Consider the following 22,242-nt stretch of genomic DNA (forward strand, 5'->3'; position numbering starts at 1 on the left):
CGCTCCGGCGCCTTGAAGGTGAGGCTTCCCACGCGTGCTCATAGCCATTGGGCCTCAAACCCAAAAAAACACCTGCAGCACCTGGGGTTCACAGCCGGTCTCCCATGCAGCTACTAACCAGGCCTGAAACCACTTAACTTCCGCGATCTGACGAGAGCGGGCGCTTTCGGCTTAGTGTGGCCGCAGGCAAACTGCAAGGCGCCGCTCCGGCGCCTTGAAGGTGAGGCTTCCCACGCGTGCTCATAGCCATTGGGCCTCAAACCCAAAAAAACGCCTGCAGCACCTGGGGTTCACAGCCGGTCTCCCATGCAGCTACTAACCAGGCCTGAAGCCACTTAGCTTCCGCGATCTGACGAGAACGGGCGCTTTCAGCTTAGGGTGGCCGCAGGCAAACTCCAAGGCGCCGCTCCGGCGCCTTGAAGGTGAGGCTTCCCACGCGTGCTCATAGCCATTGGGCCTCAAACCCAAAAAAACACCTGTAGCACCTGGGGTTCACAGCCGGTCTCCCATGCAGCTACTAACCAGGCCTGAAGCCACTTAGCTTCCGCGATCTGACGAGAGCGGGCGCTTTCGGCTTAGTGTGGCCGCAGGCAATCTCCAAGGCGCCGTTCCGGCGCCTTGAAGGTGAGGCTTCACATGCGTGCTCATAGCCATTGGGCCTCAAACCCAAAAAAACACCTGCAGCACCTGGGGTTCACAGCCGGTCTCCCATGCAGCTACTAACCAGGCCTGAAACCACTTAACTTCCGCGATCTGACGAGAGCGGGCGCTTTCGGCTTAGTGTGGCCGCAGGCAAACTGCAAGGCGCCGCTCCGGCGCCTTGAAGGTGAGGCTTCCCACGCGTGCTCATAGCCATTGGGCCTCAAACCCAAAAAAACGCCTGCAGCACCTGGGGTTCACAGCCGGTCTCCCATGCAGCTACTAACCAGGCCTGAAGCCACTTAGCTTCCGCGATCTGACGAGAGCGGACGCTTTCGGCTTAGTGTGGCCGCAGGTAAACTCCAAGGCGCCGCTCAGGCGCCTTGAAGGTGAGGCTTCCCACGCGTGCTCATAGCCATTGGGCCTCAAACCCAAAAAAACACCTGCAGCACCTGGGGTTCACAGCCGGTCTCCCATGCAGCTACTAACCAGGCCTGAAACCACTTAACTTCCGCGATCTGACGAGAGCGGGCGCTTTCGGCTTAGTGTGGCCGCAGGCAAACTGCAAGGCGCCGCTCCGGCGCCTTGAAGGTGAGGCTTCCCACGCGTGCTCATAGCCATTGGGCCTCAAACCCAAAAAAACGCCTGCAGCACCTGGGGTTCACAGCCGGTCTCCCATGCAGCTACTAACCAGGCCTGAAGCCACTTAGCTTCCGCGATCTGACGAGAGCGGGCGCTTTCGGCTTAGTGTGGCCGCAGACAAACTCCAAGGCGCCGTTCCGGCGCCTTGAAGGTGAGGCTTCCCACGCGTGCTCACAGCCATTGGGCCTCAAACCCAAAAAAACGCCTGCAGCACCTGGGGTTCACAGCCGGTCTCCCATGCAGCTACTAACCAGGCCTGAAGCCACTTAGCTTCCGCGATCTGACGAGAGCGGGCGCTTTCGGCTTAGTGTGGCCGCAGGTAAACTCCAAGGCGCCGCTCCGGCGCCTTGAAGGTGAGGCTTCCCACGCGTGCTCATAGCCATTGGGCCTCAAACCCAAAAAAACACCTGCAGCACCTGGGGTTCACAGCCGGTCTCCCATGCAGCTACTAACTAGGCCTGAAGCCACTTAGCTTCCGCAATCTGACGAGAGCGGGCGCTTTCGGCTCAGTGTTGCCGCAGGCAAACTCCAAGGCGCCGCTCCGGCGCCTTGAAGGTGAGGCTTCCCACGCGTGCTCATAGCCATTGGGCCTCAAACCCAAAAAAACACCTGCAGCACCTGGGGTTCACAGCCGGTCTCCCATGCAGCTACTAACCAGGCCTGAAACCACTTAACTTCCGCGATCTGACGAGAGCGGGCGCTTTCGGCTTAGTGTGGCCGCAGGCAAACTCCAAGGCGCCGTTCCGGCGCCTTGAAGGTGAGGCTTCCCACGCGTGCTCACAGCCATTGGGCCTCAAACCCAAAAAAACGCCTGCAGCACTTGGGGTTCACAGCCGGTCTCCCATGCAGCTACTAACCAGGCCTGAAGCCACTTAGCTTCCGCGATCTGACGAGAGCGGGCGCTTTCGGCTTAGTGTGGCCGCAGGCAAACTCCAAGGCGCCGTTCCGGCGCCTTGAAGGTGAGGCTTCCCACGCGTGCTCATAGCCATTGGGCCTCAAACCCAACAAAACGCCTGCAGCACCTGGGGTTCACAGCCGGTCTCCCATGCAGCTACTAACCAGGCCTGAAGCCACTTAGCTTCCGCGATCTGACGAAAGCGGGCGCTTTAGGCTTAGTGTGGCCGCAGGCAAACTCCAAGGCGCCGTTCCGGCGCCTTGAAGGTGAGGCTTCCCACGCGTGCTCATAGCCATTGGGCCTCAAACCCAACAAAACGCCTGCAGCACCTGGGGTTCACAGCCGGTCTCCCATGCAGCTACTAACCAGGCCTGAAGCCACTTAGCTTCCGCGATCTGACGAGAGCGGGCGCTTTCGGCTTAGTGTGGCCGCAGGAAAACTCCAAGGCGCAGTTCCGGCGCCTTGAAGGTGAGGCTTCCCACGCGTGCTCACAGCCATTGGGCCTCAAACCCAAAAAAAACACCTGCAGCACCTGGGGTTCACAGCCAGTCTCCCATGCAGCTACTAACCAGGCCTGAAGCCACTTAGCTTCCGCGATCTGACGAGAGCGGGCGCTTTCGGCTTAGTGTGGCCGCAGGTAAACTCCAAGGCGCCGCTCCGGCGCCTTGAAGGTGAGGCTTCCCACGCGTGCTCATAGCCATTGGGCCTCAAACCCAAAAAAACACCTGCAGCACCTGGGGTTCACAGCCGGTCTCCCATGCAGCTACTAACTAGGCCTGAAGCCACTTAGCTTCCGCCATCTGACGAGAGCGGGCGCTTTCGGCTTAGTGTGGCCGCAGGCAAACTCCAAGGCGCCGCTCCGGCGCCTTGAAGGTGAGGCTTCCCACGCGTGCTCATAGCCATTGGGCCTCAAACCCAAAAAAACACCTGCAGCACCTGGGGTTCACAGCCGGTCTCCCATGCAGCTACTAACCAGGCCTGAAACCACTTAACTTCCACGATCTGACGAGAGCGGGCGCTTTCGGCTTAGTGTGGCCGCAGGCAAACTGCAAGGCGCCGCTCCGGCGCCTTGAAGGTGAGGCTTCCCACGCGTGCTCATAGCCATTGGGCCTCAAACCCAAAAAAACGCCTGCAGCACCTGGGGTTCACAGCCGGTCTCCCGTGCAGCTACTAACCAGGCCTGAAGCCACTTAGCTTCCGCGATCTGACGAGAGCGGGCGCTTTCGGCTTAGTGTGGCCGCAGACAAACTACAAGGCGCCGTTCCGGCGCCTTGAAGGTGAGGCTTCCCACGCGTGCTCACAGCCATTGGGCCTCAAACCCAAAAAAAACGCCTGCAGCACCTGGGGTTCACAGCCGGTCTCCCATGCAGCTACTAACCAGGCCTGAAGCCACTTAGCTTCCGCGATCTGACGAGAGCGGGCGCTTTCGACTTAGTGTGGCCGCAGGTAAACTCCAAGGCGCCGCTCCGGCGCCTTGAAGGTGAGGCTTCCCACGCGTGCTCATAGCCATTGGGCCTCAAACCCAAAAAAACACCTGCAGCACCTGGGGTTCACAGCCGGTCTCCCATGCAGCTACTAACTAGGCCTGAAGCCACTTAGCTTCCGCGATCTGACGAGAGCGGGCGCTTTCGGCTCAGTGTGGCCGCAGGCAAACTCCAAGGCGCCGCTCCGGCGCCTTGAAGGTGAGGCTTCCCACGCGTGCTCATAGCCATTGGGCCTCAAACCCAAAAAAACACCTGCAGCACCTGGGGTTCACAGCCGGTCTCCCATGCAGCTACTAACCAGGCCTGAAACCACTTAACTTCCGCGATCTGACGAGAGCGGGCGCTTTCGGCTTAGTGTGGCCGCAGGCAAACTGCAAGGCGCCGCTCCGGCGCCTTGAAGGTGAGGCTTCCCACGCGTGCTCATAGCCATTGGGCCTCAAACCCAAAAAAACGCCTGCAGCACCTGGGGTTCACAGCCGGTCTCCCATGCAGCTACTAACCAGGCCTGAAGCCACTTAGCTTCCGCGATCTGACGAGAACGGGCGCTTTCAGCTTAGGGTGGCCGCAGGCAAACTCCAAGGCGCCGCTCCGGCGCCTTGAAGGTGAGGCTTCCCACGCGTGCTCATAGCCATTGGGCCTCAAACCCAAAAAAACACCTGTAGCACCTGGGGTTCACAGCCGGTCTCCCATGCAGCTACTAACCAGGCCTGAAGCCACTTAGCTTCCGCGATCTGACAAGAGCGGGCGCTTTCGGCTTAGTGTGGCCGCAGGCAATCTCCAAGGCGCCGTTCCGGCGCCTTGAAGGTGAGGCTTCACATGCGTGCTCATAGCCATTGGGCCTCAAACCCAAAAAAACACCTGCAGCACCTGGGGTTCACAGCCGGTCTCCCATGCAGCTACTAACCAGGCCTGAAACCACTTAACTTCCGCGATCTGACGAGAGCGGGCGCTTTCGGCTTAGTGTGGCCGCAGGCAAACTGCAAGGCGCCGTTCCGGCGCCTTGAGGGTGAGGCTTCCCACGCGTGCTCATAGCCATTGGGCCTCAAACCCAAAAAAACGCCTGCAGCACCTGGGGTTCACAGACGGTCTCCCATGCAGCTACTAACCAGGCCTGAAGCCACTTAGCTTCCGCGATCTGACGAGAGCGGACGCTTTCGGCTTAGTGTGGCCGCAGGTAAACTCCAAGGCGCCGCTCAGGCGCCTTGAAGGTGAGGCTTCCCACGCGTGCTCATAGCCATTGGGCCTCAAACCCAAAAAAACACCTGCAGCACCTGGGGTTCACAGCCGGTCTCCCATGCAGCTACTAACCAGGCCTGAAGCCACTTAGCTTCCGCGATCTGACGAGAGCGGGCGCTTTCGGCTTAGTGTGGCCGCAGGCAAACTCCAAGGCGCCGTTCCGGCGCCTTGAAGGTGAGGCTTCCCACGCGTGCTCACAGCCATTGGGCCTCAAACCCAAAAAAACGCCTGCAGCACCTGGGGTTCACAGCCGGTCTCCCATGCAGCTACTAACCAGGCCTGAAGCCACTTAGCTTCCGCAATCTGACGAGAGCGGGCGCTTTCGGCTTAGTGTGGCCGCAGGCAAACTCCAAGGCGCCGTTCCGGCGCCTTGAAGGTGAGGCTTCCCACGCGTGCTCATAGCCATTGGGCCTCAAACCCAAAAAAACACCTGCAGCACCTGGGGTTCACAGCCGGTCTCCCATGCAGCTACTAACCAGGCCTGAAGCCACTTAGCTTCCGCAATCTGACGAGAGCGGGCGCTTTCGGCTTAGTGTGGCCGCAGGCAAGCTCCAAGGCACCGTTCCGGCGCCTTGAAGGTGAGGCTTTCCACGCGTGCTCATAGCCATTGGGCCTCAAACCCAAAAAAACACCTGCAGCACCTGGGGTTCACAGCCGGTCTCCCATGCAGCTACTAACCAGGCCTGAAGCCACTTAGCTTCCACGATCTGACGAGAGCGGGCGCTTTCGGCTTAGTGTGGCCGCAGGCAAACTCCAAGGCGCCGCTCCGGCGCCTTGAAGGTGAGGCTTCCCACGCGTGCTCACAGCCATTGGGCCTCAAACCCAAAAAAACACCTGCAGCACCTGGGGTTCACAGCCAGTCTCCCATGCAGCTACTAACCAGGCCTGAAGCCACTTAGCTTCCGCGATCTGACGAGGGCGGGCGCTTTCGGCTTAGTATGGCCGCAGGCAAACTCCAAGGCGCCGCTCCGGCGCCTTGAAGGTGAGGCTTCCCACGCGTGCTCATAGCCATTGGGCCTCAAACCCAAAAAAACACCTGTAGCACCTGGGGTTCACAGCCGGTCTCCCATGCAGCTACTAACCAGGCCTGAAGCCACTTAGCTTCCGCAATCTGACGAGAGCGGGCGCTTTCGGCTTAGTGTGGCCGCAGGCAAACTCCAAGGCGCCGTTCCGGGGCCTTGAAGGTGAGGCTTCCCACGCGTGCTCATAGCCATTGGGCCTCAAACCCAAAAAAACACCTGCAGCACCTGGGGTTCACAGCCGGTCTCCCATGCAGCTACTAACCAGGCCTGAAGCCACTTAGCTTCCGCGATCTGACGAGAGCGGGCGCTTTCGGCTTAGTGTGGCCGCAGGCAAACTCCGAGGCGCCGCTCCGGCGCCTTGAAGGTGAGGCTTCCCACGCGTGCTCACAGCCATTGGGCCTCAAACCCAAAAAAACGCCTGCAGCACCTGGGGTTCACAGCCGGTCTCCCATGCAGCTACTAACCAGGCCTGAAGCCACTTAGCTTCCGCGATCTGACGAGAGCGGGCGCTTTCGGCTTAGTGTGGCCGCAGGCAAACTCCAAGGCGCCGCTCCGGCGCCTTGAAGGTGAGGCTTCCCACGCGTGCTCATAGCCATTGGGCCTCAAACCCAAAAAAACGCCTGTAGCACCTGGGGTTCACAGCCGGTCTCCCATGCAGCTACTAACCAGGCCTGAAGCCACTTAGCTTCCGCGATCTGACGAGAGCGGGCGCTTTCGGCTTAGTGTGGCCGCAGGCAAACTCCAAGGCGCCGTTCCGGCGCCTTGAAGGTGAGGCTTCCCACGCGTGCTCATAGCCATTGGGCCTCAAACCCAAAAAAACACCTGCAGCACCTGGGGTTTACAGCCAGTCTCCCATGCAGCTACTAACCAGGCCTGAAGCCACTTAGCTTCCGCGATCTGACGAGAGCGGGCGCTTTCGGCTTAGTGTGGCCGCAGGCAAGCTCCAAGGCGCCGTTCCGGCGCCTTGAAGGTGAGGCTTCCCACGCGTGCTCATAGCCATTGGGCCTCAAACCCAAAAAAACGCCTGCAGCACATGGGGTTCACAGCCGGTCTCCCATGCAGCTACTAACCAGGCCTGAAGCCACTTAGCTTCCGCGATCTGACGAGAGCGGGCGCTTTCGGCTTAGTGTGGCCGCAGGCAAACTCCAAGGCGCCGCTCCGGCGCCTTGAAGGTGAGGCTTCCCACGCGTGCTCATAGCCATTGGGCCTCAAACCCAAAAAAACGCCTGCAGCACATGGGGTTCACAGCCGGTCTCCCATGCAGCTACTAACCAGACCTGAAGCCACTTAGCTTCCGCGATCTGACGAGAGCGGGCGCTTTCGGCTTAGTGTGGCCGCAGGCAAACTCCAAGGCGCCGTTCCGGCGCCTTGAAGGTGAGGCTTCCCACGCGTGCTCATAGCCATTGGGCCTCAAACCCAAAAAAACGCCTGCAGCACATGGGGTTCACAGCCGGTCTCCTATGCAGCTACTAACCAGGCCTGAAGCCACTTAGCTTCCGCGATCTGACGAGAGCGGGCGCTTTCGGCTTAGTGTGGCCGCAGGCAAACTCCAAGGCGCCGCTCCGGCGCCTTGAAGGTGAGGCTTCCCACGCGTGCTCATAGCCATTGGGCCTCAAACCCAAAAAAACACCTGCAGCACCTGGGGTTCACAGCCGGTCTCCCATGCAGCTACTAACCAGGCCTGAAACCACTTAGCTTCCGCGATCAGACGAGAGAAGGCGCTTTCGGCTTAGTGTGGCCGCAGGCAAACTCCAAGGCGCCGTTCCGGCGCCTTGAAGGTGAGGCTTCCCTGGGCGTGCTCATAGCCATTGGGCCTCAAACCCAAAAAAACGCCTGCAGCACCTGGGGTTCACAGCCGGTCTCCCATGCAGCTACTAACCAGGCCTGAAGCCACTTAGCTTCCGCGATCTGACGAGAGCGGGCACTTTCGGCTTAGTGTGGCCGCAGGCAAACTCCAAGGCGCCGTTCTGGCGCCTTGAAGGTGAGGTTTCCCACGCGTGCTCATAGCCATTGGGCCTCAAACCCAAAAAAACGCCTGCAGCACCTGGGGTTCACAGCCGGTCTCCCATGCAGCTACTAACCAGGCCTGAAGCCACTTAGCTTCCGCGATCTGACGAGAGCGGGCGCTTTCGGCTTAGTGTGGCCGCAGGCAAACTCCAAGGCGCCGTTCTGGCGCCTTGAAGGTGAGGTTTCCCACGCGTGCTCATAGCCATTGGGCCTCAAACCCAAAAAAACGCCTGCAGCACCTGGGGTTCACAGCCGGTCTCCCATGCAGCTACTAACCAGGCCTGAAGCCACTTAGCTTCCGCGATCTGACGAGAGCGGGCGCTTTCGGCTTAGTGTGGCCGCAGGCAAACTCCAAGGCGCCGTTCTGGCGCCTTGAAGGTGAGGCTTCCCACGCGTGCTCATAGCCATTGGGCCTCAAACCCAAAAAAACGCCTGCAGCACCTGGGGTTCACAGCCGGTCTCCCATGCAGCTACTAACCAGGCCTGAAGCCACTTAGCTTCCGCGATCTGACGAGAGCGGGTGCTTTCGGCTTAGTGTGGCCGCAGGCAAACTCCAAGGCGCCGTTCTGGCGCCTTGAAGGTGAGGCTTCCCACGCGTGCTCATAGCCACTGGGCCTCAAACCCAAAAAAAAACCTGCAGCACCTGGGGTTCACAGCCGGTCTCCCACTCAGCTACTAATCAGGCCTGAAGCCACTTAGCTTCCGCGATCTGACGAGAGCGGGCGTTTTCGGCTTAGTGTGGCCGCAGGCAAACTCCAAGGCGCCGCTCCGGCGCCTTGAAGGTGAGGCTTCCCACGCGTGCTCATAGCCATTGGGCCTCAAACCCAAAAAAACACCTGCAGCACCTGGGGTTCACAGCCGGTCTCCCATGCAGCTACTAACCAGGCCTGAAGCCACTTAGCTTCTGCATTCTGACGAGAGCGGGCGCTTTCGGCTTAGTGTGGCCGCAGGCAAACTCCAAGCCGCCGCTCCGGCGCCTTGAAGGTGAGGCTTCCCACGCGTGCTCATAGCCATTGGGCCTCAAACCCAAAAAAACGCCTGCAGCACCTGGGGTTCACAGCCGGTCTCCCATGCAGCTACTAACCAGGCCTGAAGCCACTTAGCTTGCGCGATCTGATGAGAGCGGGCGCTTTCGGCTTAGTGTGGCCGCAGGCAAACTCCAAGGCGCCGTTCCGGCGCATTGAAGGTGAGGCTTCCCACGCGTGCTCATAGCCATTGGGCCTCAAACCCAAAAAAACACCTGCAGCACCTGGGGTTCACAGCCAGTCTCCCATGCAGCTACTAACCAGGCCTGAAGCCACTTAGCTTCCGCGATCTGACGAGAGCGGGCGCTTTCGGCTTAGTGTGGCCACAAGCAAACTCCAAGTCGCCGTTCCGGCGCCTTGAAGGTGAGGCTTCCCACGCGTGCTCATAGCCATTGGGCCTCAAACCCAAAAAAACGCCTGCAGCACCTGGGGTTCACAGCCGGTCTCCCATGCAGCTACTAACCAGGCCTGAAGCCACTTAGCTTCCGCGATCTGACGAGAGCGGGCACTTTCGGCTTAGTGTGGCCGCAGGCAAACTCCAAGGCGCCGCTCCGGCGCCTTGAAGGTGAGGCTTCCCACGCGTGCTCATAGCCATTGGGCCTCAAACCCAAATAAACGCCTGCAGCACCTGGGGTTCACAGCCGGTCTCCCATGCAGCTACTAACCAGGCCTGAAGCCACTTAGCTTCCGCGATCTGACGAGAGCGGGCACTTTCGGCTTAGTGTGGCCGCAGGCAAACTCCAAGGCGCCGTTCCGGCGCCTTGAAGGTGAGGCTTCCCACGCGTGCTCACAGCCATTGGGCCTCAAACCCAAAAAAACGCCTGCAGCACCTGGGGTTCACAGCCGGTCTCCCATGCAGCTACTAACCAGGCCTGAAGCCACTTAGCTTCCGCAATCTGACGAGAGCGGGCGCTTTCGGCTTAGTGTGGCCGCAGGTAAACTCCAAGGCGCCGCTCAGGCGCCTTGAAGGTGAGGCTTCCCACGCGTGCTCATAGCCATTGGGCCTCAAACCCAAAAAAACACCTGCAGCACTTGGGGTTCACAGCCGGTCTCTCATGCAGCTACTAACTAGGCCTGAAGCCACTTAGCTTCCGCGATCTAACGAGAACAGGCGCTTTCGGCTTAGTGTGGCCGCAGGCAAACTCCAAGGCGCCGTTCCGGCGCCTTGAAGGTGAGGCTTCCCACGCGTGCTCATAGCCATTGGGCCTCAAACCCAAAAAAACGCCTGCAGCACCTGGGGTTCACAGCCGGTCTCCCATGCAGCTACTAACCAGGCCTGAAGCCACTTAGCTTCCGCGATCTGACGAGAGCGGGCGCTTTCGGCTTAGTGTGGCCGCAGGCAAACTCCAAGGCGCCGTTCCGGCGCCTTGAAGGTGAGGCTTCCCACGCGTGCTCACAGCCATTGGGCCTCAAACCCAAAAAAAACGCCTGCAGCACCTGGGGTTCACAGCCGGTCTCCCATGCAGCTACTGACCAGGCCTGAAGCCACTTAGCTTCCGCAATCTGACGAGAGCGGGCGCTTTCGGCTTAGTGTGGCCGCAGGCAAACTCCAAGGCGCCGTTCCGGCGCCTTGAAGGTGAGGCTTCCCACGCGTGCTCATAGCCATTGGGCCTCAAACCCAAAAAAACACCTGCAGCACCTGGGGTTCACAGCCGGTCTCCCATGCAGCTACTAACCAGGCCTGAAGCCACTTAGCTTCCACGATCTGACGAGAGCGGGCGCTTTCGGCTTAGTGTGGCCGCAGGCAAGCTCCAAGGCACCGTTCCGGCGCCTTGAAGGTGAGGCTTTCCACGCGTGCTCATAGCCATTGGGCCTCAAACCCAAAAAAACACCTGCAGCACCTGGGGTTCACAGCCGGTCTCCCATGCAGCTACTAACCAGGCCTGAAGCCACTTAGCTTCCGCGATCTGACGAGAGCGGGCGCTTTCGGCTTAGTGTGGCCGCAGGCAAACTCCAAGGCGCCGCTCCGGCGCCTTGAAGGTGAGGCTTCCCACGCGTGCTCATAGCCATTGGGCCTCAAACCCAAAAAAACGCCTGCAGCACCTGGTCTTCACAGCCGGTCTCCCATGCAGCTACTAACCAGGCCTGAAGCCACTTAGCTTCCGCGATCTGACGAGAGCGGGCACTTTCGGCTTAGTGTGGCCGCAGGCAAACTCCAAGGCGCCGCTCCGGCGCCTTGAAGGTGAGGCTTCCCACGCGTGCTCATAGCCATTGGGCCTCAAACCCAAAAAAACGCCTGCAGCACCTGGGGTTCACAGCCGGTCTCCCATGCAGCTACTAACCAGGCCTGAAGCCACTTAGCTTCCGCGATCTGACGAGAGCAGGCACTTTCGGCTTAGTGTGGCCGCAGCCAAACTCCAAGGCGCCGTTCCGGCGCCTTGAAGGTGAGGCTTCCCACGCGTGCTCATAGCCAATGGGCCTCAAACCCAAAAAAACGCCTGCAGCACCTGGGGTTCACAGCCGGTCTCCCATGCAGCTACTAATTAGGCCTGAAGCCACTTAGCTTCCGCGATCTGACGAGAGCGGGCGCTTTCGGCTTAGTGTGGCCGCAGGCAAACTCCAAGGCGCCGCTAGGGCGCCTTGAAGGTGAGGCTTCCCACGCGTGCTCATAGCCATTGGGCCTCAAACCCAAAAAAACGCCTGCAGCACCTGGGGTTCACAGCCGGTCTCCCATGCAGCTACTAACCAGGCCTGAAGCCACTTAGCTTCCGCGATCTGACGAGAGCGGGCGCTTTCGGCTTAGTGTGGCCGCAGGCAAACTCCAAGGCGCCGTTCTGGCGCCTTGAAGGTGAGGCTTCCCACGCGTGCTCATAGCCATTGGGCCTCAAACCCAAAAAAAACGCCTGCAGCACCTGGGGTTCACAGCCGGTCTCCCATGCAGCTACTAACCAGGCCTGAAGCCACTTAGCTTCCGCGATCTGACGAGAGCGGGTGCTTTCGGCTTAGTGTGGCCGCAGGCAAACTCCAAGGCGCCGTTCCGGCGCCTTGAAGGTGAGGCTTCCCACGCGTGCTCATAGCCATTGGGCCTCAAACCCAAAAAACCGCCTGCAGCACCTGGGGTTCACAGCCGGTCTCCCATGCAGCTACTAACCAGGCCTGAAGCCACTTAGCTTCCGCGATCTGACGAGAGCAGGCGCTTTCGGCTTAGTGTGGCCGCAGGCAAACTGCAAGGCGCCGCTCCGGCGCCTTGAAGGTGAGGCTTCCCACGCGTGCTCATAGCCATTGGGCCTCAAACCCAAAAAAACACCTGCAGCACCTGGGGTTCACAGCCGGTCTCCCATGCAGCTACTAACCAGGCCTGAAGCCACTTAGCTTCCGCGATCTGACGAGAGCGGGCGCTTTCGGCTTAGTGTGGCCGCAGGCAAACTCCAAGGCGCCGTTCCGGCGCCTTGAAGGTGAGGCTTCCCACGCGTGCTCATAGCCACTGGGCCTCAAACCCAAAAAAACACCTGCAGCACCTGGGGTTCACAGCCGGTCTCCCACTCAGCTACTAATCAGGCCTGAAGCCACTTAGCTTCCGCGATCTGACGAGAGCGGGCGTTTTCGGCTTAGTGTGGCCGCAGGCAAACTCCAAGGCGCCGCTCCGGCGCCTTGAAGGTGAGGCTTCCCACGCGTGCTCATAGCCATTGGGCCTCAAACCCAAAAAAACACCTGCAGCACCTGGGGTTCACAGCCGGTCTCCCATGCAGCTACTAACCAGGCCTGAAGCCACTTAGCTTCCGCATTCTGACGAGAGCGGGCGCTTTCGGCTTAGTGTGGCCGCAGGCAAACTCCAAGGCGCCGCTCCGGCGCCTTGAAGGTGAGGCTTCCCACGCGTGCTCATAGCCATTGGGCCTCAAACCCAAAAAAACGCCTGCAGCACCTGGGGTTCACAGCCGGTCTCCCATGCAGCTACTAACCAGGCCTGAAGCCACTTAGCTTGCGCGATCTGATGAGAGCGGGCGCTTTCGGCTTAGTGTGGCCGCAGGCAAACTCCAAGGCGCCGTTCCGGCGCATTGAAGGTGAGGCTTCCCACGCGTGCTCATAGCCATTGGGCCTCAAACCCAAAAAAACACCTGCAGCACCTGGGGTTCACAGCCAGTCTCCCATGCAGCTACTAACCAGGCCTGAAGCCACTTAGCTTCCGCGATCTGACGAGAGCGGGCGCTTTCGGCTTAGTGTGGCCACAGGCAAACTCCAAGGCGCCGTTCCGGCGCCTTGAAGGTGAGGCTTCCCACGCGTGCTCATAGCCATTGGGCCTCAAACCCAAAAAAACGCCTGCAGCACCTGGGGTTCACAGCCGGTCTCCCATGCAGCTACTAACCAGGCCTGAAGCCACTTAGCTTCCGCGATCTGACGAGAGCGGGCACTTTCGGCTTAGTGTGGCCGCAGGCAAACTCCAAGGCGCCGCTCCGGCGCCTTGAAGGTGAGGCTTCCCACGCGTGCTCATAGCCATTGGGCCTCAAACCCAAATAAACGCCTGCAGCACCTGGGGTTCACAGCCGGTCTCCCATGCAGCTACTAACCAGGCCTGAAGCCACTTAGCTTCCGCGATCTGACGAGAGCGGGCGCTTTCGGCTTAGTGTGGCCGCAGGCAAACTCCAAGGCGCCGTTCGGCGCCTTGAAGGTGAGGCTTCCCACGCGTGCTCATAGCCATTGGGCCTCAAACCCAAAAAAACGCCTGCAGCACCTGGGGTTCACAGCCGGTCTCCCATGGAGCTACTAACCAGGCCTGAAGCCACTTAGCTTCCGTGATCTGACGAGAGCGGGCGATTTCGGCTTAGTGTGGCCGCAGGTAAACTCCAAAGCGCCGCTCCGGCGCCTTGAAGGTGAGGCTTCCCACGCGTGCTCATAGCCATTGGGCCTCAAACCCAAAAAAACGCCTGCAGCACCTGGGGTTCACAGCCGGTCTCCCATGCAGCTACTAACCAGGCCTGAAGCCACTTAGCTTCCGCGATCTGACGAGAGCGGGCGCTTTCAGCTTAGTGTGGCCGCAGGCAAACTCCAAGGCGCCGTTCCGGCGCCTTGAAGGTGAGGCTTCCGACGCGTGCTCATAGCCATTGGGCCTCAAACCCAAAAAAACGCCTGCAGCACCTGGGGTTCACAGCCGGTCTCCCATGCAGCTACTAACCAGGCCTGAAGCCACTTAGCTTCCGCGATCTGACGAGAGCGGGCGCTTTCGGCTTAGTGTGGCCGCAGGCAAACTCAAAGGCGCCGCTCCGGCGCCTTGAAGGTGAGGCTTCTCACGCGTGCTCATAGCCATTGGGCCTCAAACCCAAAAATACCGCCTGCAGCACCTGGGGTTCACAGCCGGTCTCCCATGCAGCTACTAACCAGGCCTGAAGCCACTTAGCTTCCGCGATCTGACGAGAGCGGGCGCTTTCGGCTTAGTGTGGCCGCAGGCAAACTCCAAGGCGCCGTTCCGGCGCCTTGAAGGTGAGGCTTCCCACGCGTGCTCACAGCCATTGGGCCTCAAACCCAAAAAAACCCCTGCAGCACCTGGGGTTCACAGCCGGTCTCCCATGCAGCTACTAACCAGGCCTGAAGCCACTTAGCTTCCGCGATCTGACGAGAGCGGGCGCTTTCGGCTTAGTGTGGCCGCAGGTAAACTCCAAGGCGCCGCTCAGGCGCCTTGAAGGTGAGGCTTCCCACGCGTGCTCATAGCCATTGGGCCTCAAACCCAAAAAAACACCTGCAGCACCTGGGGTTCACAGCCGGTCTCTCATGCAGCTACTAACTAGGCCTGAAGCCACTTAGCTTCCGCGATTTAACGAGAACAGGCGCTTTCGGCTTAGTGTGGCCGCAGGCAAACTCCAAGGCGCCGTTCCGGCGCCTTGAAGGTGAGGCTTCCCACGCGTGCTCATAGCCATTGGGCCTCAAACCCAAAAAAACTCCTGCAGCACCTGGGGTTCACAGCCGGTCTCCCATGCAGCTACTAACCAGGCCTGAAGCCACTTAGCTTCCGCGATCTGACGAGAGCGGGCGCTTTCGGCTTAGTGTGGCCGCAGGCAAACTCCAAGGCGCCGTTCCGGCGCCTTGAAGGTGAGGCTTCCCACGCGTGCTCACAGCCATTGGGCCTCAAACCCAAAAAAACGCCTGCAGCACCTGGGGTTCACAGCCGGTCTCCCATGCAGCTACTAACCAGGCCTGAAGCCACTTAGCTTCCGCGATCTGACGAGAGCGGGCGCTTTCGGCTTAGTGTGGCCGCCGGCAAACTCCAAGGCGCCGCTCCGGCGCCTTGAAGGTGAGGCTTCCCACGCGTGCTCACAGCCATTGGGCCTCAAACCCAAAAAAACGCCTGCAGCACCTGGGGTTCACAGCCGGTCTCCCATGCAGCTACTAACCAGGCCTGAAGCCACTTAGCTTCCTCGATCTGACGAGAGCGGGCGCTTTCGGCTTAGTGTGGTCGCAGGTAAACTCCAAGGCGCCGTTCCGGCGCCTTGAAGGTGAGGCTTCCCACGCGTGCTCATAGCCATTGGGCCTCAAACCCAAAAAAACACCTGCAGCACCTGGGGTTCACAGCCGGTCTCCCATGCAGCTACTAACTAGGCCTGAAGCCACTTAGCTTCCGCGATCTGACGAGAGCGGGCGCTTTCGGCTTAGTGTGGCCGCAGGCAAACTCCAAGGCGCCGTTCCGGCGCCTTGAAGGTGAGGCTTCCCACGCGTGCTCATAGCCATTGGGCCTCAAACCCAAAAAAACACCTGCAGCACCTGGGGTTCACAGCCGGTCTCCCATGCAGCTACTAACCAGGCCTGAAGCCACTTAGCTTCCACGATCTGACGAGAGCGGGCGCTTTCGGCTTAGTGTGGCCTCAGGCAAGCTCCAAGGCACCGTTCCGGCGCCTTGAAGGTGAGGCTTTCCACGCGTGCTCATAGCCATAGGGCCTCAAACCCAAAAAAACACCTGCAGCACCTGGGGTTCACAGCCGGTCTCCCATGCAGCTACTAACCAGGCCTGAAGCCACTTAGCTTCCGCGATCTGACGAGAGCGGGCGCTTTCGGCTTAGTGTGGCCGCAGGCAAACTCCAAGGCGCCGCTCCGGCGCCTTGAAGGTGAGGCTTCCCACGCGTGCTCACAGCCATTGGGCCTCAAACCCAAAAAAACACCTGCAGCACCTGGGGTTCACAGCCGGTCTCCCATGCAGCTACTAACCAGGCCTGAAGCCACTTAGCTTCCGCGATCTGATGAGTGCGGGCGCTTTCGGCTTAGTATGGCCGCAGGCAAACTCCAAGGCGCCGCTCCGGCGCCTTGAAGGTGAGGCTTCCCACGCGTGCTCATAGCCATTGGGCCTCAAACCCAAAAAAACGCCTGTAGCACCTGGGGTTCACAGCCGGTCTCCCATGCAGCTACTAACCAGGCCTGAAGCCACTTAGCTTCCGCAATCTGACGAGAGCGGGCGCTTTCGGCTTAGTGTGGCCGCAGGCAAACTCCAAGGCGCCGTTCCGGGGCCTTGAAGGTGAGGCTTCCCACGCGTGCTCATAGCCATTGGGCCTCAAACCCAAAAATACACCTGCAGCACCTGGGGTTCACACACGGTCTCCCATGCAGCTACTAACCAGGCCTGAAGCCACTTAGCTTCCGCGATCTGACGAGAGCGGGCGCTTTCGGCTTAGTGTGGCCGCAGGCAAACTCCGAGGCGCCGCTCCGGCGCCTTGAAGGTGAGGCTTCCCACGCGTGCTCACAGCCATTGGGCCTCAAACCCAAAAAAACGCCTGCAGCACCTGGGGTTCACAGCCGGTCTCCCATGCAGCTACTAACCAGGCCTGAAGCCACTTAGCTTCCGCGATCTGACGAGAGCGGGCGCTTTCGGCTTAGTGTGGCCGCAGGCAAACTCCAAGGCGCCGCTCCGGCGCCTTGAAGGTGAGGCTTCCCACGCGTGCTCATAGCCATTGGGCCTCAAACCCAAAAAAACACCTGTAGCACCTGGGGTTCACAGCCGGTCTCCCATGCAGCTACTAACCAGGCCTGAAGCCACTTAGCTTCCGCGATCTGACGAGAGCGGGCGCTTTCGGCTTAGTGTGGCCGCAGGCAAACTCCAAGGCGCCGTTACGGCGCCTTGAAGGTGAGGCTTCCCACGCGTGCTCATAGCCATTGGGCCTCAAACCCAAAAAAACACCTGCAGCACCTGGGGTTCACAGCCGGTCTCCCATGCAGCTACTAACCAGGCCTGAAGCCACTTAGCTTCCGCGATCTGACGAGAGTGGGCGCTTTCGGCTTAGTGTGGCCGCAGGCAAGCTCCAAGGCGCCGTTCCGGCGCCTTGAAAGTGAGGCTTCCCACGCGTGCTCATAGCCATTGGGCCTCAAACCCAAAAAAACGCCTGCAGCACATGGGGTTCACAGCCGGTCTCCCATGCAGCTACTAACCAGGCCTGAAGCCACTTAGCTTCCGCGATCTGACGAGAGCGGGCGCTTTCGGCTTAGTGTGGCCGCAGGCAAACTCCAAGGCGCCGCTCCGGCGCCTTGAAGGTGAGGCTTCCCACGCGTGCTCATAGCCATTGGGCCTCAAACCCAAAAAAACTCCTGCAGCACCTGGGGTTCACAGCCAGTCTCCCATGCAGCTACTAACCAGGCCTGAAGCCACTTAGCTTCCGCGATCTGACGAGAGTGGGCGCTTTCGGCTTAGTGTGGCCGCAGGCAAACTCTAAGGCGCCGTTCCGGCGCCTTGAAGGTGAGGCTTCCCACGCGTGCTCATAGCCATTGGGCCTCAAACCCAAAAAAACGCCTGCAGCACCTGGGGTTCACAGCCGGTCTCCCATGCAGCTACTAACCAGGCCTGAAGCCACTTAGCTTCCGCGATCTGACGAGAGCGGGCACTTTCGGCTTAGTGTGGCCGCAGGCAAACTCCAAGGCGCCGCTCCGGCGCCTTGAAGGTGAGGCTTCCCACGCGTGCTCATAGCCATTGGGCCTCAAACCCAAAAAAACGCCTGCAGCACCTGGGGTTCACAGCCGGTCTCCCATGCAGCTACTAACCAGGCCTGAAGCCACTTAGCTTCCGCGATCTGACGAGAGCGGGCGCTTTCGACTTAGTGTGGCCACAGGCAAACTCCAAGGCGCCGCTCCGGCGCCTTGAAGGTGAGGCTTCCCACGCGTGCTCATAGCCATTGGGCCTCAAACCCAAAAAAACACCTGCAGCACCTGGGGTTCACAGCCGGTCTCCCATGCAGCTACTAACCAGGCCTGAAACCACTTAGCTTCCGCGATCAGACGAGAGCAGGCGCTTTCGGCTTAGTGTGGCCGCAGACAAACTCCAAGGCGCCGTTCCGGCGCCTTGAAGGTGAGGCTTCCCTGGGCGTGCTCATAGCCATTGGGCCTCAAACCCAAAAAAACGCCTGCAGCACCTGGGGTTCACAGCCGGTCTCCCATGCAGCTACTAACCAGGCCTGAAGCCACTTAGCTTCCGCGATCTGACGAGAGCGGGCGCTTTCGGCTTAGTGTGGCCGCAGGCAAACTCCAAGGCGCCGTTCCGGCGCCTTGAAGGTGAGGCTTCCCACGCGTGCTCATAGCCATTGGGCCTCAAACCCAAAAAAACGCCTGCAGCACCTGGGGTTCACAGCCGGTCTCCCATGCAGCTACTAACCAGGCCTGAAGCCACTTAGCTTCCGCGATCTGACGAGAGCAGGCGCTTTCGGCTTAGTGTGGCCACAGGCAAACTGCAAGGCGCCGCTCCGACACGCCTTGAAGGTGAGGCTTCCCACGCGTGCTCATAGCCATTGGGCCTCAAACCCAAAAAAACACCTGCAGCACCTGGGGTTCACAGCCGGTCTCCCATGCAGCTACTAACCAGGCCTGAAGCCACTTAGCTTCCGCGATCTGACGAGAGCAAGCGCTTTCGGCTTAGTGTGGCCGCAGGCAAACTGCAAGGCGCCGCTCCGGCGCCTTGAAGGTGAGGCTTCCCACGCGTGCTCATAGCCATTGGGCCTCAAACCCAAAAAAACACCTGCAGCACCTGGGGTTCACAGCCGGTCTCCCATGCAGCTACTAACCAGGCCTGAAGCCACTTAGCTTCCGCGATCTGACGAGTGCGGGCGCTTTCGGCTTAGTGTGGCCGCAGGTAAACTCCAAGGCGCCGTTCCGGCGCCTTGAAGGTGAGGCTTCCCACGCGTGCTCATAGCCATTGGGCCTCAAACCCAAAAAAACACCTGCAGCACCTGGGGTTCACAGCCGGTCTCCCACTCAGCTACTAATCAGGCCTGAAGCCACTTAGCTTCCGCGATCTGACGAGAGCGGGTGCTTTCAGCTTTGTGTGGCCGCAGGCAAACTCCAAGGCGCCGCTCCGGCGCCTTGAAGGTGAGGCTTCCCACACGTGCTCATAGCCATTGGGCCTCAAACCCAAAAAAACACCTGCAGCACCTGGGGTTCACAGCCGGTCTCCCATGCAGCTACTAACCAGGCCTGAAGCCACTTAGCGTCCGCATTCTGACGAGAGCGGGCGCTTTCGGCTTAGTGTGGCCGCAGGAAAACTCCAAGGCGCCGCTCCGGCGTCTTGAAGGTGAGGCTATCCCCCGCGTGCTCATAGCCATTGGGCCTCAAACCCAAAAAAACGCCTGCAGCACCTGGGGTTCACAGCCGGTCTCCCATGCAGCTACTAACCAGGCATGAAGCCACTTAGCTTGCGCGATCTGATGAGAGCGGGCGCTTTCGGCTTAGTGTGGCCGCAGGCAAACTCCAAGGCGCCGTTCCGGCGCATTGAAGGTGAGGCTTCCCACGCGTGCTCATAGCCATTGGGCCTCAAACCCAAAAAAACACCTGCAGCACCTGGGGTTCACAGCCAGTCTCCCATGCAGCTACTAACCAGGCCTGAAGCCACTTAGCTTCCGCGATCTGACGAGAGCGGGCGCTTTCGGCTTAGTGTGGCCGCAGGCAAACTCCAAGGCGCCGTTCCGGCGCCTTGAAGGTGAGGCATCCCACGCGTACTCATAGCCATTGGGCCTCAAACCCAAAAAAATGCCTGCAGCACCTGGGGTTCACAGCCGGTCTCCCATGCAGCTACTAACCAGGCCTGAAGCCACTTAGCTTCCGCGACCTGACGAGAGCGGGCGCTTTCGGCTTAGTGTGGCCACAGGCAAACTCCAAGGCGCCGTTCCGGCGCCTTGAAGGTGAGGCTTCCCACGCGTGCTCATAGCCATTGGGCCTCAAACCCAAAAAAACGCCTGCAGCACCTGGGGTTCACAGCCGGTCTCGAATGCAGCTACTAACCAGGCCTGAAGCCACTTAGCTTCCGCGATCTGACGAGAGCGGGCGCTTTCGTCTTAGTGTGGCCACAGGCAAACTCCAAGGCGCCGTTCCGGCGCCTTGAAGGTGAGGCTTCCCACGCGTGCTCATAGCCATTGGGCCTCAAACCCAAAAAAACACCTGCAGCACCTGGGGTTCACAGCCGGTCTCCCATGCAGCTACTAACCAGGCCTGAAGCCACTTAGCTTCCGTGATCTGACGAGAGCGGGCGCTTTCGGCTTAGTGTGGCCGCAGGCAAACTCTAAGGCACCGCTCCGGCGCCTTGAAGGTGAGGCTTCCCACGCGTGCTCATAGCCATTGGGCCTCAAACCCAAAAAAACACCTGCAGCACCTGGGGTTCACAGCCGGTCTCCCATGCAGCTACTAACCAGGCCTGAAGCCACTTAGCTTCCGCGATCTGACGAGAGCGGGCGCTTTCGGCTTAGTGTGGCCGCAGGCAAACTCCAAGGCGCCGTTCCGGCGCCTTGAAGGTGAGGCTTCCCACGCGTGCTCATAGCCATTGGGCCTCAAACCCCAAAAAACGCCTGCAGCACCTGGGGTTCACAGCCGGTCTCCCATGCAGCTACTAACCAGGCCTGAAGCCACTTAGCTTCCGCGATCTGACAAGAGCGGGCGCTTTCGGCTTAGTGTGGCCGCAGGCAATTTCCAAGGCGCCGCTCCGGCGCCTTGAAGGTGAGGCTTCCCACGCGTGCTCATAGCCATTGGGCCTCAAGCCCAAAAAAACGCCTGCAGCACCTGGGGTTCACAGCCGGTCTCCCATGCAGCTACTATCCAGGCCTGAAGCCACTTAGCTTCCACGATCTGTCGAGAGCGGGCGCTTTCGGCTTAGTGTGGCCACAGGCAAACTCCAAGGCGCCGTTCCGGCGCCTTGAAGGTGAGGCTTCCCACGCGTGCTCATAGCCATTGGGCCTCAAACCCAAAAATACGCCTGCAGCACCTGGGGTTCACAGCCGGTCTCCCATGCAGCTGCTAACCAGGCCTGAAGCCACTCAGCTTCCGCTATCTGACGAGAGCGGGCGCTTTCGGCTTAGTGTGGCCGCAGGCAAACTCCAAGGCGCCGTTACGGCGCCTTGAAGGTGAGGCTTCCCACGCGTGCTCATAGCCATTGGGCCTCAAACCCAAAAAAACGCCTGCAGCACCTGGGGTTCACAGCCGGTCTCCCATGCAGCTACTAACCAGGCCTGAAGCCACTTAGCTTCCGCGATCTGACGAGAGCGGGGGCTTTCGGCTTAGTGTGGCCTCAGGCAAACTCCAAAGCGCCGCTCCGGCGCCTTGAAGGTGAGGCTTCCCACGAGTGCTCATAGCCATTGGGCCTCAAACCCAAAAAAACGCCTGCAGCACCTGGGGTTCACAGCCAGTCTCCCATGCAGCTACTAACCAGGCCTGAAACCACTTAGCTTCCGCGATCTGACGAGAGCAGGCGCTTTCGGCTTAGTGTGGCCGCAGGCAAACTCTAAGGCGCCGTTCCGGCGCCTTGAAGGTGAGGCTTCCCACGCGTGCTCATAGCCATTGGGCCTCAAACCCAAAAAAACACCTGCAGCACCTGGGGTTCACAGCCGGTCTCCCATGCAGCTACTAACCAGGCCTGAAGCCACTTAGCTTCCGCGATCTGACGAGAGAAGGAGCATTCGGCTTAGTGTGGCCGCAGGCAAACTCCAAGGCGCCGCTCCGGCGCCTTGAAGGTGAGGCTTCCCACGCGTGCTCATAGCCATTGGGCCTCAAACCCAAAAAAACGCCTGCAGCACCTGGGGTTCACAGCCGGTCTCCCATGCAGCTACTAACCAGGCCTGAAGCCACTTAGCTTCCGCGATCTGACAAGAGCGGGCGCTTTCGGCTTAGTGTGACCGCAGGCAAACTCCAAGGCGCCGTTCCGGCGCCTTGAAGGTGAGGCTTCCCACGCGTGCTCATAGCCATTGGGCCTCAAACCCAAAAAAACGCCTGCAGCACGTGGGGTTCACAGCCGGTCTCCCATGCAGCTACTAACCAGGCCTGAAGCCACTTAGCTTCCGCGATCTGACGAGAGCGGGCACTTTCGGCTTAGTGTGGCCGCAGGCAAACTCCAATGCGCCGCTCCGGCGCCT

General features: G+C 60.1%; 106 pseudogenes; all 106 read right to left on the reverse strand.

The window, feature by feature from the left end:
• Nucleotides 1-70: 70 nt before the first annotated feature.
• LOC137552657 (5S ribosomal RNA) lies at nucleotides 71-188 on the reverse strand (annotated as a pseudogene).
• An 84-nt stretch (nucleotides 189-272) lies between these two features.
• LOC137554034 (5S ribosomal RNA) lies at nucleotides 273-390 on the reverse strand (annotated as a pseudogene).
• Nucleotides 391-474: 84 nt separating this feature from the next.
• LOC137553500 (5S ribosomal RNA) lies at nucleotides 475-592 on the reverse strand (annotated as a pseudogene).
• Nucleotides 593-676: 84 nt separating this feature from the next.
• LOC137552658 (5S ribosomal RNA) lies at nucleotides 677-794 on the reverse strand (annotated as a pseudogene).
• An 84-nt stretch (nucleotides 795-878) lies between these two features.
• On the reverse strand, nucleotides 879-996 carry LOC137552969 (5S ribosomal RNA; annotated as a pseudogene).
• Nucleotides 997-1,080: 84 nt separating this feature from the next.
• Nucleotides 1,081-1,198, reverse strand: LOC137552659 (5S ribosomal RNA; annotated as a pseudogene).
• Nucleotides 1,199-1,282: 84 nt separating this feature from the next.
• On the reverse strand, nucleotides 1,283-1,400 carry LOC137552572 (5S ribosomal RNA; annotated as a pseudogene).
• An 84-nt stretch (nucleotides 1,401-1,484) lies between these two features.
• Nucleotides 1,485-1,602, reverse strand: LOC137551446 (5S ribosomal RNA; annotated as a pseudogene).
• An 84-nt stretch (nucleotides 1,603-1,686) lies between these two features.
• On the reverse strand, nucleotides 1,687-1,804 carry LOC137554492 (5S ribosomal RNA; annotated as a pseudogene).
• Nucleotides 1,805-1,888: 84 nt separating this feature from the next.
• LOC137552661 (5S ribosomal RNA) lies at nucleotides 1,889-2,006 on the reverse strand (annotated as a pseudogene).
• Nucleotides 2,007-2,090: 84 nt separating this feature from the next.
• LOC137553533 (5S ribosomal RNA) lies at nucleotides 2,091-2,208 on the reverse strand (annotated as a pseudogene).
• Nucleotides 2,209-2,292: 84 nt separating this feature from the next.
• LOC137553357 (5S ribosomal RNA) lies at nucleotides 2,293-2,410 on the reverse strand (annotated as a pseudogene).
• Nucleotides 2,411-2,494: 84 nt separating this feature from the next.
• Nucleotides 2,495-2,612, reverse strand: LOC137551632 (5S ribosomal RNA; annotated as a pseudogene).
• An 85-nt stretch (nucleotides 2,613-2,697) lies between these two features.
• On the reverse strand, nucleotides 2,698-2,815 carry LOC137553045 (5S ribosomal RNA; annotated as a pseudogene).
• An 84-nt stretch (nucleotides 2,816-2,899) lies between these two features.
• LOC137554425 (5S ribosomal RNA) lies at nucleotides 2,900-3,017 on the reverse strand (annotated as a pseudogene).
• Nucleotides 3,018-3,101: 84 nt separating this feature from the next.
• Nucleotides 3,102-3,219, reverse strand: LOC137553654 (5S ribosomal RNA; annotated as a pseudogene).
• Nucleotides 3,220-3,303: 84 nt separating this feature from the next.
• Nucleotides 3,304-3,421, reverse strand: LOC137553511 (5S ribosomal RNA; annotated as a pseudogene).
• Nucleotides 3,422-3,506: 85 nt separating this feature from the next.
• LOC137552321 (5S ribosomal RNA) lies at nucleotides 3,507-3,624 on the reverse strand (annotated as a pseudogene).
• An 84-nt stretch (nucleotides 3,625-3,708) lies between these two features.
• LOC137553617 (5S ribosomal RNA) lies at nucleotides 3,709-3,826 on the reverse strand (annotated as a pseudogene).
• Nucleotides 3,827-3,910: 84 nt separating this feature from the next.
• LOC137552662 (5S ribosomal RNA) lies at nucleotides 3,911-4,028 on the reverse strand (annotated as a pseudogene).
• An 84-nt stretch (nucleotides 4,029-4,112) lies between these two features.
• On the reverse strand, nucleotides 4,113-4,230 carry LOC137554035 (5S ribosomal RNA; annotated as a pseudogene).
• Nucleotides 4,231-4,314: 84 nt separating this feature from the next.
• LOC137554267 (5S ribosomal RNA) lies at nucleotides 4,315-4,432 on the reverse strand (annotated as a pseudogene).
• An 84-nt stretch (nucleotides 4,433-4,516) lies between these two features.
• On the reverse strand, nucleotides 4,517-4,634 carry LOC137552663 (5S ribosomal RNA; annotated as a pseudogene).
• Nucleotides 4,635-4,718: 84 nt separating this feature from the next.
• On the reverse strand, nucleotides 4,719-4,836 carry LOC137552390 (5S ribosomal RNA; annotated as a pseudogene).
• Nucleotides 4,837-4,920: 84 nt separating this feature from the next.
• Nucleotides 4,921-5,038, reverse strand: LOC137552160 (5S ribosomal RNA; annotated as a pseudogene).
• Nucleotides 5,039-5,122: 84 nt separating this feature from the next.
• On the reverse strand, nucleotides 5,123-5,240 carry LOC137553298 (5S ribosomal RNA; annotated as a pseudogene).
• An 84-nt stretch (nucleotides 5,241-5,324) lies between these two features.
• Nucleotides 5,325-5,442, reverse strand: LOC137553430 (5S ribosomal RNA; annotated as a pseudogene).
• Nucleotides 5,443-5,526: 84 nt separating this feature from the next.
• Nucleotides 5,527-5,644, reverse strand: LOC137553385 (5S ribosomal RNA; annotated as a pseudogene).
• Nucleotides 5,645-5,728: 84 nt separating this feature from the next.
• On the reverse strand, nucleotides 5,729-5,846 carry LOC137553667 (5S ribosomal RNA; annotated as a pseudogene).
• An 84-nt stretch (nucleotides 5,847-5,930) lies between these two features.
• Nucleotides 5,931-6,048, reverse strand: LOC137554211 (5S ribosomal RNA; annotated as a pseudogene).
• Nucleotides 6,049-6,132: 84 nt separating this feature from the next.
• On the reverse strand, nucleotides 6,133-6,250 carry LOC137552161 (5S ribosomal RNA; annotated as a pseudogene).
• Nucleotides 6,251-6,334: 84 nt separating this feature from the next.
• On the reverse strand, nucleotides 6,335-6,452 carry LOC137551886 (5S ribosomal RNA; annotated as a pseudogene).
• An 84-nt stretch (nucleotides 6,453-6,536) lies between these two features.
• Nucleotides 6,537-6,654, reverse strand: LOC137553361 (5S ribosomal RNA; annotated as a pseudogene).
• Nucleotides 6,655-6,738: 84 nt separating this feature from the next.
• On the reverse strand, nucleotides 6,739-6,856 carry LOC137553846 (5S ribosomal RNA; annotated as a pseudogene).
• Nucleotides 6,857-6,940: 84 nt separating this feature from the next.
• On the reverse strand, nucleotides 6,941-7,058 carry LOC137553662 (5S ribosomal RNA; annotated as a pseudogene).
• Nucleotides 7,059-7,142: 84 nt separating this feature from the next.
• On the reverse strand, nucleotides 7,143-7,260 carry LOC137554242 (5S ribosomal RNA; annotated as a pseudogene).
• An 84-nt stretch (nucleotides 7,261-7,344) lies between these two features.
• Nucleotides 7,345-7,462, reverse strand: LOC137554337 (5S ribosomal RNA; annotated as a pseudogene).
• An 84-nt stretch (nucleotides 7,463-7,546) lies between these two features.
• Nucleotides 7,547-7,664, reverse strand: LOC137554559 (5S ribosomal RNA; annotated as a pseudogene).
• Nucleotides 7,665-7,749: 85 nt separating this feature from the next.
• Nucleotides 7,750-7,867, reverse strand: LOC137552855 (5S ribosomal RNA; annotated as a pseudogene).
• An 84-nt stretch (nucleotides 7,868-7,951) lies between these two features.
• On the reverse strand, nucleotides 7,952-8,069 carry LOC137551887 (5S ribosomal RNA; annotated as a pseudogene).
• An 84-nt stretch (nucleotides 8,070-8,153) lies between these two features.
• On the reverse strand, nucleotides 8,154-8,271 carry LOC137551888 (5S ribosomal RNA; annotated as a pseudogene).
• Nucleotides 8,272-8,355: 84 nt separating this feature from the next.
• Nucleotides 8,356-8,473, reverse strand: LOC137551087 (5S ribosomal RNA; annotated as a pseudogene).
• Nucleotides 8,474-8,556: 83 nt separating this feature from the next.
• LOC137559500 (5S ribosomal RNA) lies at nucleotides 8,557-8,675 on the reverse strand (annotated as a pseudogene).
• Nucleotides 8,676-8,759: 84 nt separating this feature from the next.
• Nucleotides 8,760-8,877, reverse strand: LOC137554109 (5S ribosomal RNA; annotated as a pseudogene).
• An 84-nt stretch (nucleotides 8,878-8,961) lies between these two features.
• Nucleotides 8,962-9,079, reverse strand: LOC137553409 (5S ribosomal RNA; annotated as a pseudogene).
• Nucleotides 9,080-9,163: 84 nt separating this feature from the next.
• LOC137553983 (5S ribosomal RNA) lies at nucleotides 9,164-9,281 on the reverse strand (annotated as a pseudogene).
• An 84-nt stretch (nucleotides 9,282-9,365) lies between these two features.
• On the reverse strand, nucleotides 9,366-9,483 carry LOC137552856 (5S ribosomal RNA; annotated as a pseudogene).
• Nucleotides 9,484-9,567: 84 nt separating this feature from the next.
• LOC137552857 (5S ribosomal RNA) lies at nucleotides 9,568-9,685 on the reverse strand (annotated as a pseudogene).
• An 84-nt stretch (nucleotides 9,686-9,769) lies between these two features.
• Nucleotides 9,770-9,887, reverse strand: LOC137553017 (5S ribosomal RNA; annotated as a pseudogene).
• Nucleotides 9,888-10,173: 286 nt separating this feature from the next.
• On the reverse strand, nucleotides 10,174-10,291 carry LOC137551889 (5S ribosomal RNA; annotated as a pseudogene).
• An 85-nt stretch (nucleotides 10,292-10,376) lies between these two features.
• Nucleotides 10,377-10,494, reverse strand: LOC137553811 (5S ribosomal RNA; annotated as a pseudogene).
• Nucleotides 10,495-10,578: 84 nt separating this feature from the next.
• On the reverse strand, nucleotides 10,579-10,696 carry LOC137553386 (5S ribosomal RNA; annotated as a pseudogene).
• Nucleotides 10,697-10,780: 84 nt separating this feature from the next.
• On the reverse strand, nucleotides 10,781-10,898 carry LOC137552163 (5S ribosomal RNA; annotated as a pseudogene).
• An 84-nt stretch (nucleotides 10,899-10,982) lies between these two features.
• Nucleotides 10,983-11,100, reverse strand: LOC137552106 (5S ribosomal RNA; annotated as a pseudogene).
• Nucleotides 11,101-11,184: 84 nt separating this feature from the next.
• LOC137554145 (5S ribosomal RNA) lies at nucleotides 11,185-11,302 on the reverse strand (annotated as a pseudogene).
• Nucleotides 11,303-11,386: 84 nt separating this feature from the next.
• LOC137553645 (5S ribosomal RNA) lies at nucleotides 11,387-11,504 on the reverse strand (annotated as a pseudogene).
• Nucleotides 11,505-11,588: 84 nt separating this feature from the next.
• LOC137551890 (5S ribosomal RNA) lies at nucleotides 11,589-11,706 on the reverse strand (annotated as a pseudogene).
• An 85-nt stretch (nucleotides 11,707-11,791) lies between these two features.
• Nucleotides 11,792-11,909, reverse strand: LOC137551088 (5S ribosomal RNA; annotated as a pseudogene).
• An 84-nt stretch (nucleotides 11,910-11,993) lies between these two features.
• Nucleotides 11,994-12,111, reverse strand: LOC137553001 (5S ribosomal RNA; annotated as a pseudogene).
• Nucleotides 12,112-12,195: 84 nt separating this feature from the next.
• On the reverse strand, nucleotides 12,196-12,313 carry LOC137552164 (5S ribosomal RNA; annotated as a pseudogene).
• An 84-nt stretch (nucleotides 12,314-12,397) lies between these two features.
• On the reverse strand, nucleotides 12,398-12,515 carry LOC137552727 (5S ribosomal RNA; annotated as a pseudogene).
• Nucleotides 12,516-12,599: 84 nt separating this feature from the next.
• On the reverse strand, nucleotides 12,600-12,717 carry LOC137553083 (5S ribosomal RNA; annotated as a pseudogene).
• Nucleotides 12,718-12,801: 84 nt separating this feature from the next.
• On the reverse strand, nucleotides 12,802-12,919 carry LOC137553411 (5S ribosomal RNA; annotated as a pseudogene).
• An 84-nt stretch (nucleotides 12,920-13,003) lies between these two features.
• On the reverse strand, nucleotides 13,004-13,121 carry LOC137553728 (5S ribosomal RNA; annotated as a pseudogene).
• An 84-nt stretch (nucleotides 13,122-13,205) lies between these two features.
• On the reverse strand, nucleotides 13,206-13,323 carry LOC137552858 (5S ribosomal RNA; annotated as a pseudogene).
• Nucleotides 13,324-13,407: 84 nt separating this feature from the next.
• On the reverse strand, nucleotides 13,408-13,525 carry LOC137551892 (5S ribosomal RNA; annotated as a pseudogene).
• An 83-nt stretch (nucleotides 13,526-13,608) lies between these two features.
• Nucleotides 13,609-13,726, reverse strand: LOC137554000 (5S ribosomal RNA; annotated as a pseudogene).
• An 84-nt stretch (nucleotides 13,727-13,810) lies between these two features.
• Nucleotides 13,811-13,928, reverse strand: LOC137552771 (5S ribosomal RNA; annotated as a pseudogene).
• An 84-nt stretch (nucleotides 13,929-14,012) lies between these two features.
• On the reverse strand, nucleotides 14,013-14,130 carry LOC137551893 (5S ribosomal RNA; annotated as a pseudogene).
• An 85-nt stretch (nucleotides 14,131-14,215) lies between these two features.
• Nucleotides 14,216-14,333, reverse strand: LOC137551894 (5S ribosomal RNA; annotated as a pseudogene).
• An 84-nt stretch (nucleotides 14,334-14,417) lies between these two features.
• On the reverse strand, nucleotides 14,418-14,535 carry LOC137552488 (5S ribosomal RNA; annotated as a pseudogene).
• A 286-nt stretch (nucleotides 14,536-14,821) lies between these two features.
• On the reverse strand, nucleotides 14,822-14,939 carry LOC137552550 (5S ribosomal RNA; annotated as a pseudogene).
• Nucleotides 14,940-15,023: 84 nt separating this feature from the next.
• LOC137553210 (5S ribosomal RNA) lies at nucleotides 15,024-15,141 on the reverse strand (annotated as a pseudogene).
• An 84-nt stretch (nucleotides 15,142-15,225) lies between these two features.
• On the reverse strand, nucleotides 15,226-15,343 carry LOC137554338 (5S ribosomal RNA; annotated as a pseudogene).
• An 84-nt stretch (nucleotides 15,344-15,427) lies between these two features.
• On the reverse strand, nucleotides 15,428-15,545 carry LOC137553541 (5S ribosomal RNA; annotated as a pseudogene).
• An 84-nt stretch (nucleotides 15,546-15,629) lies between these two features.
• Nucleotides 15,630-15,747, reverse strand: LOC137554393 (5S ribosomal RNA; annotated as a pseudogene).
• Nucleotides 15,748-15,831: 84 nt separating this feature from the next.
• Nucleotides 15,832-15,949, reverse strand: LOC137552165 (5S ribosomal RNA; annotated as a pseudogene).
• Nucleotides 15,950-16,033: 84 nt separating this feature from the next.
• Nucleotides 16,034-16,151, reverse strand: LOC137551727 (5S ribosomal RNA; annotated as a pseudogene).
• Nucleotides 16,152-16,235: 84 nt separating this feature from the next.
• On the reverse strand, nucleotides 16,236-16,353 carry LOC137554139 (5S ribosomal RNA; annotated as a pseudogene).
• Nucleotides 16,354-16,437: 84 nt separating this feature from the next.
• On the reverse strand, nucleotides 16,438-16,555 carry LOC137551740 (5S ribosomal RNA; annotated as a pseudogene).
• Nucleotides 16,556-16,639: 84 nt separating this feature from the next.
• LOC137551895 (5S ribosomal RNA) lies at nucleotides 16,640-16,757 on the reverse strand (annotated as a pseudogene).
• An 84-nt stretch (nucleotides 16,758-16,841) lies between these two features.
• On the reverse strand, nucleotides 16,842-16,959 carry LOC137553501 (5S ribosomal RNA; annotated as a pseudogene).
• Nucleotides 16,960-17,043: 84 nt separating this feature from the next.
• On the reverse strand, nucleotides 17,044-17,161 carry LOC137553876 (5S ribosomal RNA; annotated as a pseudogene).
• An 84-nt stretch (nucleotides 17,162-17,245) lies between these two features.
• LOC137553663 (5S ribosomal RNA) lies at nucleotides 17,246-17,363 on the reverse strand (annotated as a pseudogene).
• An 84-nt stretch (nucleotides 17,364-17,447) lies between these two features.
• Nucleotides 17,448-17,565, reverse strand: LOC137554401 (5S ribosomal RNA; annotated as a pseudogene).
• An 84-nt stretch (nucleotides 17,566-17,649) lies between these two features.
• Nucleotides 17,650-17,767, reverse strand: LOC137552861 (5S ribosomal RNA; annotated as a pseudogene).
• An 84-nt stretch (nucleotides 17,768-17,851) lies between these two features.
• LOC137553206 (5S ribosomal RNA) lies at nucleotides 17,852-17,969 on the reverse strand (annotated as a pseudogene).
• Nucleotides 17,970-18,053: 84 nt separating this feature from the next.
• Nucleotides 18,054-18,171, reverse strand: LOC137553979 (5S ribosomal RNA; annotated as a pseudogene).
• An 85-nt stretch (nucleotides 18,172-18,256) lies between these two features.
• LOC137551896 (5S ribosomal RNA) lies at nucleotides 18,257-18,374 on the reverse strand (annotated as a pseudogene).
• Nucleotides 18,375-18,458: 84 nt separating this feature from the next.
• LOC137553425 (5S ribosomal RNA) lies at nucleotides 18,459-18,576 on the reverse strand (annotated as a pseudogene).
• An 86-nt stretch (nucleotides 18,577-18,662) lies between these two features.
• LOC137553745 (5S ribosomal RNA) lies at nucleotides 18,663-18,780 on the reverse strand (annotated as a pseudogene).
• Nucleotides 18,781-18,864: 84 nt separating this feature from the next.
• On the reverse strand, nucleotides 18,865-18,982 carry LOC137553028 (5S ribosomal RNA; annotated as a pseudogene).
• An 84-nt stretch (nucleotides 18,983-19,066) lies between these two features.
• Nucleotides 19,067-19,184, reverse strand: LOC137553710 (5S ribosomal RNA; annotated as a pseudogene).
• Nucleotides 19,185-19,268: 84 nt separating this feature from the next.
• On the reverse strand, nucleotides 19,269-19,386 carry LOC137553711 (5S ribosomal RNA; annotated as a pseudogene).
• Nucleotides 19,387-19,471: 85 nt separating this feature from the next.
• Nucleotides 19,472-19,589, reverse strand: LOC137554405 (5S ribosomal RNA; annotated as a pseudogene).
• An 84-nt stretch (nucleotides 19,590-19,673) lies between these two features.
• LOC137553322 (5S ribosomal RNA) lies at nucleotides 19,674-19,791 on the reverse strand (annotated as a pseudogene).
• An 83-nt stretch (nucleotides 19,792-19,874) lies between these two features.
• On the reverse strand, nucleotides 19,875-19,993 carry LOC137548767 (5S ribosomal RNA; annotated as a pseudogene).
• A 286-nt stretch (nucleotides 19,994-20,279) lies between these two features.
• LOC137553502 (5S ribosomal RNA) lies at nucleotides 20,280-20,397 on the reverse strand (annotated as a pseudogene).
• An 84-nt stretch (nucleotides 20,398-20,481) lies between these two features.
• LOC137552166 (5S ribosomal RNA) lies at nucleotides 20,482-20,599 on the reverse strand (annotated as a pseudogene).
• Nucleotides 20,600-20,683: 84 nt separating this feature from the next.
• Nucleotides 20,684-20,801, reverse strand: LOC137553406 (5S ribosomal RNA; annotated as a pseudogene).
• An 84-nt stretch (nucleotides 20,802-20,885) lies between these two features.
• Nucleotides 20,886-21,003, reverse strand: LOC137554361 (5S ribosomal RNA; annotated as a pseudogene).
• A 286-nt stretch (nucleotides 21,004-21,289) lies between these two features.
• Nucleotides 21,290-21,407, reverse strand: LOC137554024 (5S ribosomal RNA; annotated as a pseudogene).
• Nucleotides 21,408-21,491: 84 nt separating this feature from the next.
• LOC137554151 (5S ribosomal RNA) lies at nucleotides 21,492-21,609 on the reverse strand (annotated as a pseudogene).
• An 84-nt stretch (nucleotides 21,610-21,693) lies between these two features.
• Nucleotides 21,694-21,811, reverse strand: LOC137554500 (5S ribosomal RNA; annotated as a pseudogene).
• Nucleotides 21,812-21,895: 84 nt separating this feature from the next.
• LOC137553705 (5S ribosomal RNA) lies at nucleotides 21,896-22,013 on the reverse strand (annotated as a pseudogene).
• An 84-nt stretch (nucleotides 22,014-22,097) lies between these two features.
• Nucleotides 22,098-22,215, reverse strand: LOC137554186 (5S ribosomal RNA; annotated as a pseudogene).
• Between the last annotated feature and the right edge of the window lie 27 nt (nucleotides 22,216-22,242).

Source organism: Hyperolius riggenbachi, chromosome 2 (genome assembly GCF_040937935.1).
Source record: "Hyperolius riggenbachi isolate aHypRig1 chromosome 2, aHypRig1.pri, whole genome shotgun sequence".
Classification (NCBI taxonomy): Eukaryota; Metazoa; Chordata; class Amphibia; order Anura; family Hyperoliidae; genus Hyperolius; species Hyperolius riggenbachi.